The sequence below is a fragment of the Alligator sinensis genome, unplaced genomic scaffold (assembly GCF_000455745.1).
Source record: "Alligator sinensis unplaced genomic scaffold, ASM45574v1 scaffold544_1, whole genome shotgun sequence".
NCBI classification, from domain to species: Eukaryota; Metazoa; Chordata; order Crocodylia; family Alligatoridae; genus Alligator; species Alligator sinensis.
The window spans coordinates 508,785-526,017 of NW_005841937.1; the positions used below are offsets into that span (position 1 = coordinate 508,785).

General features: G+C 40.6%; 2 protein-coding genes across 4 annotated transcripts in view; one reads left to right on the plus strand and one right to left on the minus strand.

The window, feature by feature from the left end:
* The window catches only part of SEC24D (SEC24 homolog D, COPII coat complex component), a 175,863-nt gene that overhangs the window by 145,657 nt on the left and 12,973 nt on the right, over positions 1–17,233 (minus strand). The window contains exons 1-2 of one of the 3 annotated variants that reach the window (XM_025199132.1): positions 16,364–16,496; positions 14,324–14,500 (exon numbers count right to left, since the gene is read on the minus strand). The gene's annotated coding sequence lies outside the window, so the exon portion shown is untranslated. Of the gene's footprint in view, positions 1–14,323; positions 14,501–14,609; positions 14,631–16,363; positions 16,497–17,233 lie in introns of those variants that run through there. The other 2 variants (XM_025199133.1, XM_025199131.1) reach the window with 2 other exon arrangements.
* SYNPO2 (synaptopodin 2) overlaps positions 1–17,233 on the plus strand; it is a 136,183-nt gene that overhangs the window by 7,362 nt on the left and 111,588 nt on the right. The gene's annotated exons all lie outside the window — the stretch shown is intronic.

Consider the following 17,233-nt stretch of genomic DNA (forward strand, 5'->3'; position numbering starts at 1 on the left):
TCTGACCAAAATTGAAATGCTTGATGCTTGCAGGATGACAACAAGAAATCTTTTATAGTTTCCCTAGAAAGGGAAAACTATATCATATTTGAAAGTGTGTCAACTAACATCTCAAAAAATACAGTTGTAAATACAACTTTATAGCTAGTATAGATAGGGCAACTTGTGTTTAAAAATCTTTGCTGGTCGTGGTTATCCCAGTAATGATTTTCAAGCTGAGCTGGAATGAGCTCATATGTTTTTAAACTCAACTTGTCCTAAGTTGTGTTTAAAACTGTTTGTTAAAGTTTATTAGCTAATGCATTTCAAATATAACTCATTTTTCCAGTCTGAAACCCTTATTTTCAAATTCACTCCTCTTCCCAGTCTGACAGCCTATATTTATTGGTACTCAAGGTACCCTGTAAGGTCTGGTTACACAGTCCTTTGCTCAAGATATTGTTTGATTCAGTTGCATTTCTCTCCCTTTTCTGAAGGAGATTTTACTGGATCCTTTACCTAGGACTAACCCAATTTAATAGCTGATATAATTTTGCATAGGCACACAGGCCTCAATTCAGCTTCTATTGGCAAATCTTCAGTTGACTATAACAAGGCAGGAACAAGACAATACAGAGATTTGATTAACTTATTTTTGAAACAATAAAATAAGTTTGCCAAAACCAAGTTGACACTGGCTAGTTCTGAACAACAATGTCTCTGAGAAATTGTACTGCTGCCTTTTCAGAACAAGAAAAGCATTGTAAAAATATTTTGCAGTGTACCTTAACTAGTGGAGGGTCTATCTGGGCCTGTGAATTCTTAAGGCACTTCATTGTGGAGGAAATTTTTGCATTCCAATAGCTGTGCCAATGGAAGTGTTCAGTACTAAGGCACTGACAATTTAGGATTGTGTTCCTAAATGGACACGTGAATATTTACCCTATTTTTGACAGGCACCCTACATAACACATTAATTTTAGCATGCATTCCAAAAGCATTTAAGCAAATCCAGATAGATAGATAGACAGTTCAGATAGGTATATTCATTTGTACTTGTTTCTAATAGATACATTTCAAAACTTATACTAGGAGAGTTTCCAATGGGACAGAATGAACAATACAATGCATATTAGCTCATTCTAAAAACAGCAAAGGCTGTATCTAAATATGAATTACATTAGTTCCTTTGTATAGAGTTTGGCTTCATTGATTGAGTCTTTTGTTGGAAACACTTAAAATATACCCCAAGGCATTATTGTAGGTTTGGGGGTTTTTTTGTTATTTGCATATTATTTGTATTGTGAACATAGTGGTAAGGATTTTCTGGCCCAATTCAAAACAAAGCATCATGAGAGACTATTATGTTTATGAAATCTTTTAGGATTGTGTCATATTGTAAAAGGATAATCCCAGTTTTTGTGCACATCACAGAAAGAGCTTTACTCTTCCTAATAGAGAACCCATGTCAGTTCATACTCACCTTTCAAAAATAAATTTATTAAAGATGCCACAATTGCAGGATAGCTCTCATTTTCTGTGCAGATCATTAGTCTTCATGCTTGCACATATAACAGTTTCTGCGTGGACAAATATGCCAAGTGTGACACAATTGCTACAGGCTTGAAATTTAAGGAACAAAGCTTATAAAGATAAAGCAAGATGCTACTAAAGTCAGTGCTGTAGCCCTATAGTAATGAATAACCAATATCCTTAATGACAGACAGGTATTCCTGAATATCATCAGTATTCTTTGTCCTTAACCTCTGTCTCAAATAGGTGAGCCACCAGAAGTGCGCCACAAATTAGCCTCACCCCCTTCTTGAGCTCCCCTCGGATCCCTTTCCCCTGCTCTGCTTTCTGTCCCTTGTCCTATACTCTCTGCTCTATCTGTTGTTCTGCTCTCTGTTCCTTGCCTTACCTGCTGCTGTGCTGTCTGCCCTCTCTGCTACCTAACCGTGTGCCACAGACAGAGGCTGCCCATATCACTGATGCCAAGTGCACCACAGGCTGCCCTGCCCCCCACCCCCCTGAACTAGCAGAATATTAATGTTTTCTGCTGTGACAGGACAAATGTTGCATCTTTGTTCTAAAATCTGAGCAGTCAAAACTGCCTTAGAGAAAGCTAAGCTAAGCACTGTTTTTGTGACAAAAACTCCCTTATTTTCCCATTGAACTCAATGGGAGTTTTGCCTTGACTTTATGAGAGGAAGGATGGATGGGCCTTTAAAACAACAGATTGTGGTGTAATTATTTAATTAGAAACATAAATCATGAACAAAACTCCTCATGGGGAAGGGCTGATGTGATTAAGTCACTGTTCTACTTTATTCAGTATCTTGCTGTTAGCAGAGGTCAGGCCTTGAAGACTTCTACCATCCTTTTACCAGCTGAGCAGCTCTGATGGTGGAGAGTGAGCCACAGTCACTTTGAACACTATAGATGCTTGTAGCCAATATCAATGAATACTGTAAAATTTCAAATGAAATGACAGAATGAACTGTTTTGGAAACAGAAGTGGGAGAAAGTGATATACCCCTCCACTGATTACCTCATGTCTAATCTCAAAATGTAAGCAATTTGAGTAGGGGTCGGGTCATACTAGCATGCTTTCATGCACTCGGATAGCAATAATTAATGATGTAATTTAAAAAAATAGAGATCTCCCTGAGAGTATATGTTTCATTTTCATGCATGTCCTGGAGGTCTTTACAGAGCCAGATACTGCCAACATTTCAGTTTATATGTTTAAAAAAAGGGAAACTTTAATGCTCATAAATCAGGCTTCAGCAACAGCATAACAAACAAGAGCTCTTTATTTACTGTGGTCTTATCTACATAGGAGAGAAATGACTGGGATTAGTTATCCCAGTGTAATACTTTTCATGTGGGAATTGCTCCTTTCGCCCCCAGTTTCATGTCACTCTAGAAGTGGTTTAAACTAAGATAAAAAGACACTCTTATTCCAAAAGAGTATTTGTTTACATGGCTCCTTTGCCAGTTTTACTATAGTGGTTTACCTATACCAGTATAATGACACTGATGCACTTAGTGAGACTTCTGCGTAAACATAGGGAGATCTGGGATTTGAAAAGGGGGTGCAGAAACAGCGACCAGTGATGCAGGGCTGGATGCACCCCAATACTAGCCTGTCTCCCCAACTGGGGGTGGGGGGTGGGGGGCAACCCATGATACAGGAGCCAAAGCCACCCACTATCAGCATCCGCTTCCTTCCCCTCTGTGCTCAGTGGTACCTTCTCTCCTATTCCCTTCCTTCCCTTGCTCTCTCCACTTACACCTCTGGTTGCAGGAAGGGGAGACCCTCCTGTCACACCCACTGTCCTGGTCATCCTGCCCCAGTCGAGCTGGGGCAGTTGGAAGTGATATCAAACAGGGAGGAGAAATGTGCTACCACTGCTATTGTCCCCATCTGGTCATGGGTTTCTGAGTAAGCCAGGCTCCTCATGCAGCCCAGCTGGAACTGAGTGGGAGCTACTCTGAAGCTCCTCCCACCCCTGGATCCAGTGGCGACATGTACGGGGTGCACGGGGGTGCACGTGCACCCCCTGAGAGTGCTGGTGCACCCCCTGACCAGCCATGCCCACTGCTCAGGCAACAGGTGAGGGGGCAGGCAGAAGTGCCGGTGTCCCCCTTACGAGCACCAGCTGGGGAGCAGTGCTCCGAGAAGCGGCCACAGCCACCTCCAGAAGCGGCCACAGCGATTGATTGGACACCTCGCGATTGGGGGCAGGGGACCACCCCCCGTTGGTGAGATTTGCTGCGGGGAACTGCCCCCAGTCAGCAAGATTGGCAGTGGGGAGACCCTCCCCGGTCACTGACTGGTCACTGGGGGGCCATGTGGCCCCCTGACTAAGGTGGCACCAGTTGCTCATGCCTGGCTCAGGCAGGAATAGTAGTGGGTGGGGGAAGGAGTGTGGTCTGGAAGATGGGATGCGATGCACCACTGCACCTTATCTGGATCTGACTCAGGTTCATGTGTAAACAAGCCCTCCAACCATAGAAGTGGTAGATGTTGCCACTATCCAAGCGTCCTCACACTACCTCACCCATGTTCCTCAGGTATAACCACAATGGGCCACATAGCTACTTCTCTCTACTCCTTCAACTCCTTGGGTTCTCTGTCTACAAGGTTGACAGGTGGGGGTTGGGCATATAGGTTCTTTTGAAAATGCCATTGAACACCTAGACACAGCTTTAGGGGCCTTTTCTGTTGGGTTGAAATAATGATTGCCATCTTTTGTGGAACTTGGTGGGATTCAAATTATTGCTGAACACTTTCTACCAAAAATGAACTATTATGTGGCACAGAATCCAAAGTTGCCAAGGTACAGGTGATGCAATTCCTGCATGGCATTCTGTATCTTATTCTCCAAATTACATTTTGTTGTTTCATGGACTTCATTTCAGACTCCAGCTGCTAACTTTCACTATTTTAAAATGAAAAGAACATGTAGAAATCATCTGAAATGAAGAAATAATTTCACTATATTATCATCTATTCATAGCCAGTTGCCTTGAATAGTTGTGAAAATAATAGTCAACAATAGTTGTGGAAGAGATGTATATGTGTGTTCAAATCAGGAGCATTTACTGGATTGTAGACTGTTTTAGACTAACTAACATAAAAAATGACTTAATGTGTTGTAAGGTACTTGTGGTATAGGAAGGTACTCATTTAATTTTCTTAATTGCGATTTCAAAAATGAAAAACAATATTTACCAAATGCTTGGCTGGCAGGGGTGAGGTAGAGAACCAGCATTGTTTCATTTAAATTCTCAGATCAGCATATAAAGGAATTATTCTCTCAGTGATAAGGTATTGTTATAGAAGGTGCTTTATGAAATTACGTAATTGGTTAAAGAAGAATATTTTATTTTAAACAACTTTTGGTATAAATCGTATTTTAGCGGACTGGTCAAGTAGGTAACAACTTGATGATCTACTAAGGTCCCTTCCCACCCCTAAATGTATATGAAAGTTACCAGTTAAATTTTGTCTTTAGATGTGGTGCGTGTTGATAAGTATATGTAAGAAGATTCTGTTAATTTAAGGGAATGAATTATAATGACCCAACAGTACCACTTTTACTTGAACTATCAACACGTATATATGACCAAATTGGTTTCACACTGTTCATACTGCAGGTATAGTATTATGGAATATCACCAGATGGTGCTGTTACCATCTTACAAATTCTGATTAGCTGAATGTATAGGTACTTATATTTTGTAGAAACACCCGCCATTAGTTCTGGTGCTCTTTTTATGGTAGCTGTTCTATACCATGCAGGAGTAGTGCCAACAGAACATACATGTAAAACAGCACCAGAAGTATATAACATCATGATGGGCACACCATTTCACACCATGTCATTTGCTATTTGCACATTATGCCACATGTACATGTAGAATGTAATCTGTTTAACAAAAGGACCACATGTTTCTACCAATGTTTGACATCTTGAGGTTAAGTGAAATTTCAAAATGGACCCAAAAGGAAACATTTTGGAATTTCCATTTTGCAGGAAATGTAAACAAATTTTATTTTTTATTCTAAATCAGAACTAAAACACTTTTAAATGTAAAAAGTTCCCAGAAAAAATATTACTATAATTGTAGCTGTTGGGTACTCTAAAATAATAATAATAATCCAATATGAAGTGATATAAACTTTTATGTGCTTTTTTAACTCAAAATTAAAAGGACCATTTGCAAAGTTGGGTATAAAATAGAACCTTCCCAGCTCAGCCTGCTAATTTCATTGTGATTTCTATAGTTCTACTTTGTTCCACTGTCAGTATACTTTGCTGCTTGACCTAATTTACCACAAAGTAAGACCATTTGGAAAATGGTGGGCAATCCCCAGACAAAAACCTGAGGTTGAGCAAATTTGTTCCGAAAAAGCAAGTTTCCACCTCATTTATCATACCCTGAAACTTAAGGCACAGATAGAAAAGCAGCTCCCCGTTGTAACTCATGAAGCTTCTCAGGAAGTGCCATGAGTTACAACAATCCCCTGGATCCAACAGAAGTTCCCAGGAGTTGGGGAATTCAGCTGCTGTTTAGAATGGTGTGGGGCCCAGGGCGGTTACTCTGATTCACCCCCTGCTAGGGACAGCCCTGCCTACATACACTAGGCTTTTAAAAAAAGCACTGCCTCTGTGAATTTTTCACCTACATTTGAAAGACTTAGAATATTTGGATAAGATGTTTTGGTGTTTAACTAAACCAAATCTAAATTCTGAACCAGAAATGGACCCAACCCCAAGTTTCTGGATTGTAAAACCTCTGAACTTTGTTGAGTTGGCTGAAAACTCAGATGATTTAAATTTGATATAATGTCTATCACCATAGTGCCTAACTAGACCCAGATCAGATTAAAATGGATAATAAAAACACCCAGGCACCCCTAATTTTGGGGTGTTGAAATCTCTCTTAATTTACAGCTCATTTCTTCTTGGAAATATCTTGAAGTGAACCCATCAGTAGATATACTAGTAAAGTAGCATTCTTTGAACTTTTGCAGACCATCTGGACATTTTTATCAAAAGCTTTCTGAGTTCATGGGATGATTAGTGATTCAAACAGTGGTTTTACTTTCAAACTGCTATAATTCAGCAGAAGGAAAATATTCCAAACCATCATAGTCAGGATTATAATTCTGTAACTATATGGCAATCGTGAAAATCAAATTTGTCAATCTACCTTAATCTAATATGAAGAGACATTGAGTAGCTTTTTTACTACACTGAAGAGAACAGAACAAAAAGGAACATGATAATTAGTTTGGGAAGACTGTCATCATTGAGGTCCATCATAGGGCTTTTTTAATGTTAATGCATGAACGAATTAGGCATTGAAATGCATTTAATGAAAACAATGGTGCTATACTGTGTACAACTAATGTGCTTTATTCAGTTATTGTTTTCTTGAAACCAAAATTTGCATAGCTAGCCTTTGCAGATCAGAATTAGCATAAATTAACATTTGGTGTTCTTGACTAAAGCCAAAGTAAGTACTGCAGTGAACTTCAAACCTGGGCCTCAAACCTGGGCCCTTTGGATTTCTGTATAATTAGGCTTTGAAGAATTCAGATGAGGCATGGTTCATCAACTTCTGGGTAATGAAGTAAAAGTGAAGAAACAAAGGTTGAACCATATTTTAGCAAAATCTTAAAAGTGGAAAGAGTGGGGAAGTGGCTCCATGTCTACAAGAAAAATGCTTTCAGGGATTCAACAGAAGTATAGGCAACCCAGCTTACGTAGCGTAAGAACCAACCTGAACTTTCTACCTAACTTGAACTGTAGTAAAACACATCTTTTTTCTCTCTTTTGTTTGCTTGAGGTCTGAAGATGTTCAGCATAACTTTTTTCTTACTAGTTTTCTGTTTTTGACCACTTCTTGTTCCAACAAGAGCCAAAAATACTGTACAGTTTCAAGGACAAGAGGACTTATTGCTGGTCCGCATCCTTACTTTTATTCAAAATAATGGCTCCCTCTTTGTGCCCTTCTCAGAATAGGTCACCTGCTGATACTGTCCCATGCTATACTGATGTTTTTTCATGTTAAAGAGAGAAACTTCCTGCTTTTTGGGACAGGCTTTTTGGATCTAATCAACAGGTAGCTTAATGACCTTCCTTGGAAAAGCTGTTTAAGAAGATCTTGGAGAGAGGCTTTGTTTTGTTAATGGGTTGATAAACACTGAATTAGGGGTGATAATGAGCTGGGCTGCTCATGGGGTGGGGGGAAGGACAATAATGAGCTGGGGGGGAAGGTCAATAATGAGCTGGGCTGCTCATGGGGTGGGGGGAAGGACATCAGAGCATCCTGCTGGGGCCTGGCCATGCCCACCTCAGCTCAGCCCTGTGGAAGGGAAGGGAGGGGAGCTCTATTGCTCCTCCTCCCCCCTTCTCTCCTCCCAGCTTCTATCCTGAGCCACTGTAGGCATGTGCCTGAATTTTTTCAGTCCAGAGGGGATCTCTGTGTGGTTATAAACCAGTTTAGCCTAGCCAGGTTAGACTAACCTGCAAAGATTGAATCAGTTGAGACTCAGGCTTTTTAAATGTCTGTCCGTAGCCCTAGGGACTGAACCTAATGCTTGGAGGTTGGGTTTCAGTTACAGAGCACATCTATATGAGCCATTTACTGTGCAGCCGATTAACTATCTGCACAGTAAATGTCTCAGCATCTACATGTGCGCCCCCATTAGGGCTCACAAAACTAATAAACTCTGCAGCACAGTAGTACTTGTACACTACAATACTACCCTCCTGTGGAGTTTTTTCATATGCAGCAGCATACATATAGATGTTGGCCAAATGGCTGGGGCACGATGGTATTTCAGTGCTGGGGCTGCCTGCTGGCTAATCCTGCACTGAAGCACCCTTATGACCCAGCCGGCCCCTCTGCAGCACACCAAGCCTGGTCAGAGCAGCCCTGGGCTGGCAGGCTGCCCCTCCCAGGCCTCCTGCTAGCCCAGGGCTGCTGCAACCCAGTCCAGTGTGCTGTGATCAATGTGCAGATGCATGCCCAGGAGCTTCCTGGGAGCAATAAACTGCAGAGCAATAAGCTGCCTCCTAATGGCATGTGCTCCACAGGTTATTGCTGCCCCCTAATGGCACATGTAGATGTCCCCAGAAACTTTCAAGTTTGCAAAGTATGGTGGAAAGCTCATCTTGATTAGGTTTCTTTGAGATTTCTGAAAGACTAGTGTGCAATGCTTCTGAATGGGAAGGAGAAGGAAACAGTTTGCAACACCATTTAATCCCTCATCTATACAGAGATAACTTCATTTGATACATTTACACAACATTCCCTCCCTTAGTCTAGGGTTTGAACGAGTAATTCTCAATCAGGGTACCATAGCACCAGGGGTGCCAAGAGATCCTTTTTAGGGTTTCCCAAAATATTAGCACTGTGAGGCATGCAAACAGGTCACAAGATAGACCCAGATATTTCAAATAGGAATTCATAGCATTATAAATATTCTCACCTGTTGCAGTTCTGAGTTCCTTGCAACAGAACAAATGCACCATTATTTTATAAGTAAACTAGTAAAAGCTAAGAACTGGCATTTTCTAAGGGGTTCCTTGTGTTTAATGGGGGATGCCTTGTTTCTAAGAAAGAACCACTAGGTTAGACAGAAGATGAGAATCCATGGGGGATAAAACATTTTCTATTTACCATGGCCCTCTTATCAGGAAAATATCTGTAGAGCTGTTAAAAGCATTTGTCATTATGGGCTAAAGATTCAGTCCTGGAATATATGTAAGGATTTCCTATTGACTCCAAAGGAAGTTGTATGCGGGTATCTAAGAAATTAATATGATCTTCAGGCAGAAGGAATGAGAGCTAGTGGTGTCTGAAAGGTGTCTGAAAAAGATAATGTACAAGTATATTCATAGCTAATATCATGCAAAAAAACTGCCATGTCACTTCACAAAGGATTGAATTCTGGATACATGTTCCTGGAGTTTTACATGAGTGTCAAATTCATGCAACCCTCGAATCTCAAAGCACAGCTCAGTGGAAATTGCAGGGATTCACCTTGGTTTCCTGGCATACCAATGCAAAATTATGGATTTCACACAAAGCCTCCAAATCAGCCCACATGAGTCCAGTCTCATTCAAAAATCTTCCTAAACCCATAAATAACCTGTTTTCCCATTTGTAATATAATCCCCAACAAGTGAGATTAACCTGCTCTAAAGTTTCAAAGCGGGCTGTTTACTTGGCTCTTCTCGAGCCTAATATACACGTGGTTTCTGCACCAGTTTAACTATTTTAGTTGAGAGGTGCAGTTTTTTAGTGAAAGAGGTTAATCAGTGCAACATTTAGTGTAGCTGGGCACATGTCAATATAAAATGTCTCCTGTACTGGTAAAGATTATTTATTTTGAGCACTTTTACATTGAACTGTGTCCTTTTACATTAAACAGTCAGGGATTTATACCTCCTCAACTATACTGGTTTCAAACCCAGATAATGTTACTCCTCTTTATATCACACTCCATTTATTATCACAGCTTTCATCAGTGCTGGCCGACTTCTATACATAACAATGCAAAAAGATCCCTCCATTTACTCTTAGTTTAGATATTCACAAACCACTGAATGTCAACAACTAAGGTGATCTCTGTTGGCTAAATTACCACTCCGTGTCACAATTATGAATGATGTTCTCAGATCAAAGCAGGCAGTTATTGCCAAAGCCATTTGCCTTGCTGAAGAAACATATGTAAAGATACACAATAGCAAAAATTACATTATTTAAAATAATGGTAAGATCGGCTTGTCAGGTGCTTGTTTGGTGCCTGAACACTGAAGCACTTGAGCGTGGCTTGCCTAGGGCTATAATGTCATGAGCTATTTATCTCCTAGATAAATTGTGTAAAGCAGGAGTTGGCAACTTACCTCTCACAGAGCCATTGAATCCAGCCTTCTACTCACCCCACTCTTCCACAGATACACTGTGGGGAGCTCGGTATGACCAGGCTGCACAGGGCTTTCCCAGCCATTGAAAAGATTCCTGGGGGTGAGGGAGGCCATACTGGTATTCCCTCTAAGTCAGTGATTGGGACTGGTATACCCCTTACCCCATCCTAGTTATGCTACTGCCTACCACTGGTATAGAGTGCATGAGTTCTTACCATGTAGTATACTTTTTGGGGTGTGCTTGTGAAAATCTTGAAAAAGAGATTAAAAGGATTAATAAAAGGGTCAGAAAGTGGCATGCAGGAGAAGATGATTAATCCTGCCCAGCCTTTTGTGCAGTGATATAGCCTCTCCTCCCCTCAGTCAGTTAGTATATAAATTTTTAAATGGTAAATTGTTTATGGTTTTTACTTTATTGGTTATGTTAGATGTTAAATAAATGTGAGTTGGACATTACATAAGCTCTACAAAAGTACCAGAGGAGGTTGTAAATTATAACCCCTCCAAATTTAGCCATGGTTCTGCCCTTGGTGACGCGCTCAGAATATGAGTAAGCATATTTTGTGGACACTCAGGGTAAACTCTGCATGCAGAATGAGAATGATCTTAACTCTTGCTGTCAGTTTGTGAACCACTTCTCTGTCATGTGCCACCTCCTGATATGCAGCTCCCATTACTGTCAACACTGCTTAATGTCACAGGCTGTTGTTGGTCCCATGTGTGTGATATGATAAGGATTCGGCTGTAATTAAGGTGATAGAGGGACACCATGTAGGCCAACCCTCTCAACCAATTGACAACGTCTGGTAAAAATCATGCTGCAATTGCTTTAAGGAACGTCACTGTTCAGCAGTGAGGACCATCTGCATTCATGCCTTGCTCAGAGTTAGAACACAATTGCCCAATATAAAGTTTATGGAATAGACTGTGTGTCTGCAGAGGCTGCACTGATGGACTCTCCCCTTCTTCCTCCATGCCATTCTACTACTGCATCCTTCCTGGAATAGTAACCTGTGCAGCGCCATTGCAGTTTCAGTCACAGATATCTATTCCCTATATCTTTAAATACCTTTGTAAGAGGTCTTGGAAGGTCAGTGGTCCAAGAGGGGTGCACATTCCATGTAGGCATTTCCTGTAACCTGCTCCCTACATTCAGGATCTTCTGCATCTGCAGAGGGCACTGGAATAGGGCATGTTTCTACATGTGGATTCTTGGGTCCTACTAGGTTTAAAATGGAAGAAGGAACACAACTAGATCTGTAAAGTAGTGTAATTTCCCTTCGATGCAATAACCCAAATGTACTTCTGTGTGTGTGTATATATGTCTGTGTGTGTCTGTTTTAGGAGTGCTTTTTGTACAGGTCAGGCTGAAATCTCATGATTCATACTGATTTTGCAAAATGGCTATGAGCAGACTGTTCAGTAAGGGGCGTAAAATAAATTGTAAGGCGTAATCTGACTAATGTCATAGAAGGTTGAGCATAAGTGGGAGACACGCCAGTGGTAGAGAAGATTTCCCTAGTTACACACAACTATTTTATTAATGGCCATATATACGTCTATAAGAGAAAGGTAAGTTTCAGGGTAAAATAATAAAGTAAAAGAGAAGCTGAGCATTGACTTCTCCTTTAAATTTAGTCTCATTTATAAAGGCAGTGGCTTATGACATCTGCTTAAAAACTCTCCAGGCCTTATAAAGCATGTTTCCTAGAAAAGCAAGGGAGGGCACTAGTAGTTGCTACAAAATAGAACATCAAAATAGACATTTCCACCAGAATTAGTTTAATGAGGGTGATGCCAGCAAAGTCACAGCCATTTTCTGAGGCAACATGAGTCAGCTTAACTTCTTTTTTGGAGAAAGAAAAGCAGCACCGGAAGTTACAGTCCTATTCTGGTGCTTAAACAGCACACGCAAGCATTATACCATTGTTCTTGTTGGTTTTTTTATCAGTGACATGAGTTCCTCAACCAAAAAATTACCACTATTGAATTCTGAGCTGTGTAGGACAACACAGGCGACTTTATGATTACTGCTTTAAATGGGGACAAATTGGAAGGACATGGTCTACAAGGGTTATAGATCACAGGTACTATAGGGAAGCATTTGATTAAGCATTTTATGGACTAATTCAAAACTGGTCCATACAAGTGTCTGTGTTTTCTAGGTCTTCTCTTACCATGTACCTGCCCTTCTTAATCCTAGCTCATTGTCTTCAAAACCTTGGACAACTGTACGACAGCTCAAGGCAGACACAGCCACCACCGCAGGCTCTCTCGCAGACTCATTTCTGATATGTTCCCCCTGACTAATGTGCTGTCTGAATGTCAGACACTTCCTCTGGATTATTTTTCTTTTCACCAAGAAGGTCTGAAAAAAGGCACAATGTATGTTGAAGGAGGACGAGATTGAGTGAATTCCATTTCCTGTTTTATTTGTGTCTCCTCTCTTTGAGCTTGTATTTGACCTTAGTCTGGGAGCTGGCACACCCTCCTTGCTCAGATCTAACGGGAAATATTACACTGGGGATTTTTGTTTTTCTGGTTGCCAATTTCCTAATCTCCATGAGCACAAGCGTTTGCAAACTGTCCCTTTTAACTCTGTACAAAGTAAAGCATTCTCTGATTTTCTTATATAATCCGACTGCGCTCACTCTTACAATAAACTGTGGAGATCTGGCATCATTCTAGAAACTGTTCATAGTGAGGTTACTTGATGTAGCTGGTTGTGATAGAGACAGAAATCACTGAATGGCTGGAGACTATGCAAATAAAAACAAAAACAATGAACACCACAAAAAAATGAAGAAAAAAAAGCCGAGCTTTAATTTGTCTGTGCTTGCTGAAAGGCTGTTGGAGTGGAGCATTCTGAATGGTAAGTAGGTATTTTATAGGGATAAATGAATTTGCTTGAACCATACAAGTTTAAGCTAAATCCATTAAAAAGAAGTTCTTTTGTGTCCATTTATATATTCCAGATGTTTGCGAGACAACCAAGATTATCGTCCTGTTTTTTTCCTGTTTGGTTCATTTTGTTGTTAATTTTAGAAAATGCTTGAAGTCCAGTTATTACCCCACAGCTGGACTGTAACTTGAACAGTAAACAGGCTTATTCCCAACAGCATTTTCACATGATTTTTCTTCATCTTTACTCTACTTCTCTTGTTTATAGTTTTGGTATGAAAGACCAGGGAATATAAATCCATGCATGTTTAAAGTCCTACTGTTTATTTAGGCTAGCCACAATGGCCCATATCATCCTGTGGTGAAACTCCCCAGAAATCAATACAGCTACAACAGGGGAATCTCCATGAGCATTTTCTTTATAGTTGGAGAAAAAATATGTTTAGTAGGATAAAAGGAATAAAGGAAGATGACTAGGAGATAATATTATGATAAAATAATCAAAGCTGCGTGAACTATGCACGATATCCATCAAAGATGTGATTATCATACACCAGATTTAAAATATGTAAGATTTCAAAATAGAGTAATGATCCAATAACACCAAAATTCAGAATAGATTCTAAAGTGTGGGTTCCCAAAATATGGCCTGTGGGGCAAATACAGCCTGCAGGTCCTTTTGATGCAGCTCACCCCCCAGGACTGTGCCTTTCAAATGGCCCTTCAGGGGCAAAACTTTGAAAAACCCCTGATCTAAAGGTTAAGATAAATCTTTATCCTAAACAGCCCACATTTAGCCATCCAAGATCCTAATCCTACCACAGCCACAATTCCTAAAAGGCCCTGCAAATTCTACTGCCTCACCCCCTCTGCCTGCCTCTTTGCCTTTCATGTTCATGTGAACATTTTATAAAATCTCAATAGCAATACAGCATCTTTAAAAAAGTAAAACTTTGGAAACTTTCAGTCCTTCATACATGGTCAATTACCTTTAGGGGCCCCCAGTAGGAGTGTACCCCAAAAACACCTTGCAAGCTGCCCGGTCTGCTGAGAAGAGAGATTAGGAAATGTCTGTATTTCTGCATATGTTGGCTTTGACGATCCTGTCAGCAACAGAGGACCACAATTGCCTTCTGGGCTGCACTGTCTGTCCCATTCTTCTAGTCCTTTGTGGAATTAGCCATAGGAGTCCATCAAAGTGGGAAGAAAGAGGAAAAAGTCAATTCCACTTAGCAATACATTTTTAGAAATATTAATTTAAAGATAATTGCATACCATGTTAGACCACACAACTTTAAAGTGTGATCTCCTCAGCTCTGGAAGGTCCCTCTTCTGTGGGAAATCTAGAGGGCTGCAGGAAGCAATGTAATTCAAGCAACATAATTCATTCAATCCATAAGCGACACTCTGCCTGCTGAGCTAATAACACACGTGATTACAGGTTAAGAGAACAGGCCTTATGAGGAGAGGCTGAGAGGCATGGGACTCTTTAGCCTGGAGAAGCGAAGGCTCAGGAATGACTTGGTGTCAGCCTGTAAGTATATAAGGGGTGTGCATCAGGAACTGGGGGAACACCTGTTCACCAGGGTACACCAAGGGAAGACAAGATCTAACAGTCACAAACTGCTGGAAGACCATTTTAGACTGGACATAAGGAAAAGCTTTTTTACCTACCGAGTCTCCAGATTCTGGAATAGACTCCCCACTAGAAGTGGTGCAAACACCTACTCTGGATACTTTTAAGAAACGCTTGGAGGATTACCTTGCTGGGGTGATCTGACCCCAGCTGACTTCCTGCCCCAGGGGCAGAGGGCTGGACCTGATGATCTCACGAGGTCCTTTCCAGCCCTAATGTCTATGAAATCTATAATAACCCTGTGGAGCACTAGGTAGAATGATGTTGCTGGAGAAGGTGTCTGTCAGCAGAAATGTAAAACTGAGGTCCTGACCATTTGTTTTTTATTTCATTACATTTTCCCCGCAACAATAGGATTATTTATTTTAGCTGCCCAGCAAAATTCCAACTTGCACCTATGTTCTGACTACCTGAAATTCGTCCTGTAGCTTTGTTTGGATAAATATTACTTTGTCTCCTAAAACCTATGTTTAGCACTGTTGCTGTTACAGAATGGCAGCATTTCAGTAGTATGTGAAGTGGTACCCAAATATAAATTGGACTGTCTTTTGGAGTAAGCCAACCAAAATCACTGGAATCCAGGGCAGGATTTGGTTGAAGGTCAGCAAAGAACTTCAGAATCGTTTAGGAGGAAAGATACTATAACACTGTATGGAGTTAATCCATCAACAGTAATACTTTGGAGGATTGTAATTAAATAAAACCAAAGAAAGTTGATGTTTTAGAGCTGGTTGAAACATCACTCCAAATTCTTATATTGTAGGACTAAGTGGGTACATCTACACATTCAATTAATGTGAAACAATAAACTCCGGGGCTCATTGCTCTGGAGCTTATTGCTTCCTGGGCACCATGTTTACATGTGTGTCCAGAAGCACAGCACATTGAGCCAGGACCCAGGGGTCAGCCTGCCAGCCTGGGGCTGCTCCTGCCCAGCTCAACATGTTGCAGGGGTGGGGGGGCTGACTGGGGCACGAGGGTGCTTCAGCGCATGGCTAACCAGCAGGCAGCTCCCCACACTGAAGCACCCTTGTGCCCCAGCCAGCTCCTTCAGTGTCTACATGTGTGGTACTGCAGAGTAAAAAAACACCAGAGCAGGATATATTTACAAGTAGTACCCTGCTGCAGAGTTTATTAGTTTACTCCAGCCTAATTGCCCTGCACATGTAAACGTCAAGACATTTACTGTGGAGCTAATTAGTAAACCTCTGGTGTATATGCACGCACTGAAGAGTAAAAAATGGGTACATTAAAATAAATCAATCAATCAAATGGGCCTTTCCCTAAATGAAATGCCTCTTGGAATTATTTATAAATTCAGATTCTAAAGCTTTTGAATAGTGCAACCCTTGTAGTTCCAGTGATACTCCTTGGCTGGTTTTGATTAATTTACCTCAATGACACAGCAGTAATCTACTGTAGCTCCTTTGGTAATATAAATCTTGATTAGAAATATTTCTGTTGCCTTAGCTTCCAATTAGAAAACAGTGTCAGTGGTCTGCAACTGGACAGAGTGGGTTGTTCTTTCAACGATCCATCTCTGCTTCTGTGGTTTTAGAGAAAAAAAATCAACATCTTATATCTAAGGTGAATTTGTAAGGGTTTCTTTCCTGAGTCTTTATTTCAGATTACTTGTACATTGCACAGTGAACAAAATACTGTCATTTGTATGTATAAACATCCATGTGACTGGATTAAAGATATATCGAGGCGAAAACATATGCACAACATTAACCGAGTATTTAAACAAATATAAGTATATTGTGGCAGCACTGCCAACTCTTATAATTTTATTGCGGGTTTCATGATTGCTGTTTTTCTTAAGGTAACAGCTACTGTGTTCAGACCACTACTTGAGAATTTCTCATTAGAAATAAAGTAAGCGTCCAGGTCTTGTGGGTGTGCAATTAAAAGCATAACCTGGAACTAATCGTGTACTAGAAGGTAAAGAAAAATAACCCACAGTTATTGTTTTAGCTTATTTATAAATCAAATTCATAATCTGTGAGAAACTGAATCATGATTTGTTAATGACTGAGACAGAGAGATTGGTGTACTAGTAGTTGTTATTACTGTATGAATAAAGACCAGAAAAACTGCCAACTTTACTCCATCTATTCCAATTTTCTAAGTCTGTGGGGAAAATAATTCTTTATTGAGAAATCTCCATATGATGCACTGCCCTTCTGCATTCTTCTGCCCCCTCAGAAAGGGCTGCCAAACCCTCAGCCAGAAAGGACTGAGATATGGGGAACAGGGAAAG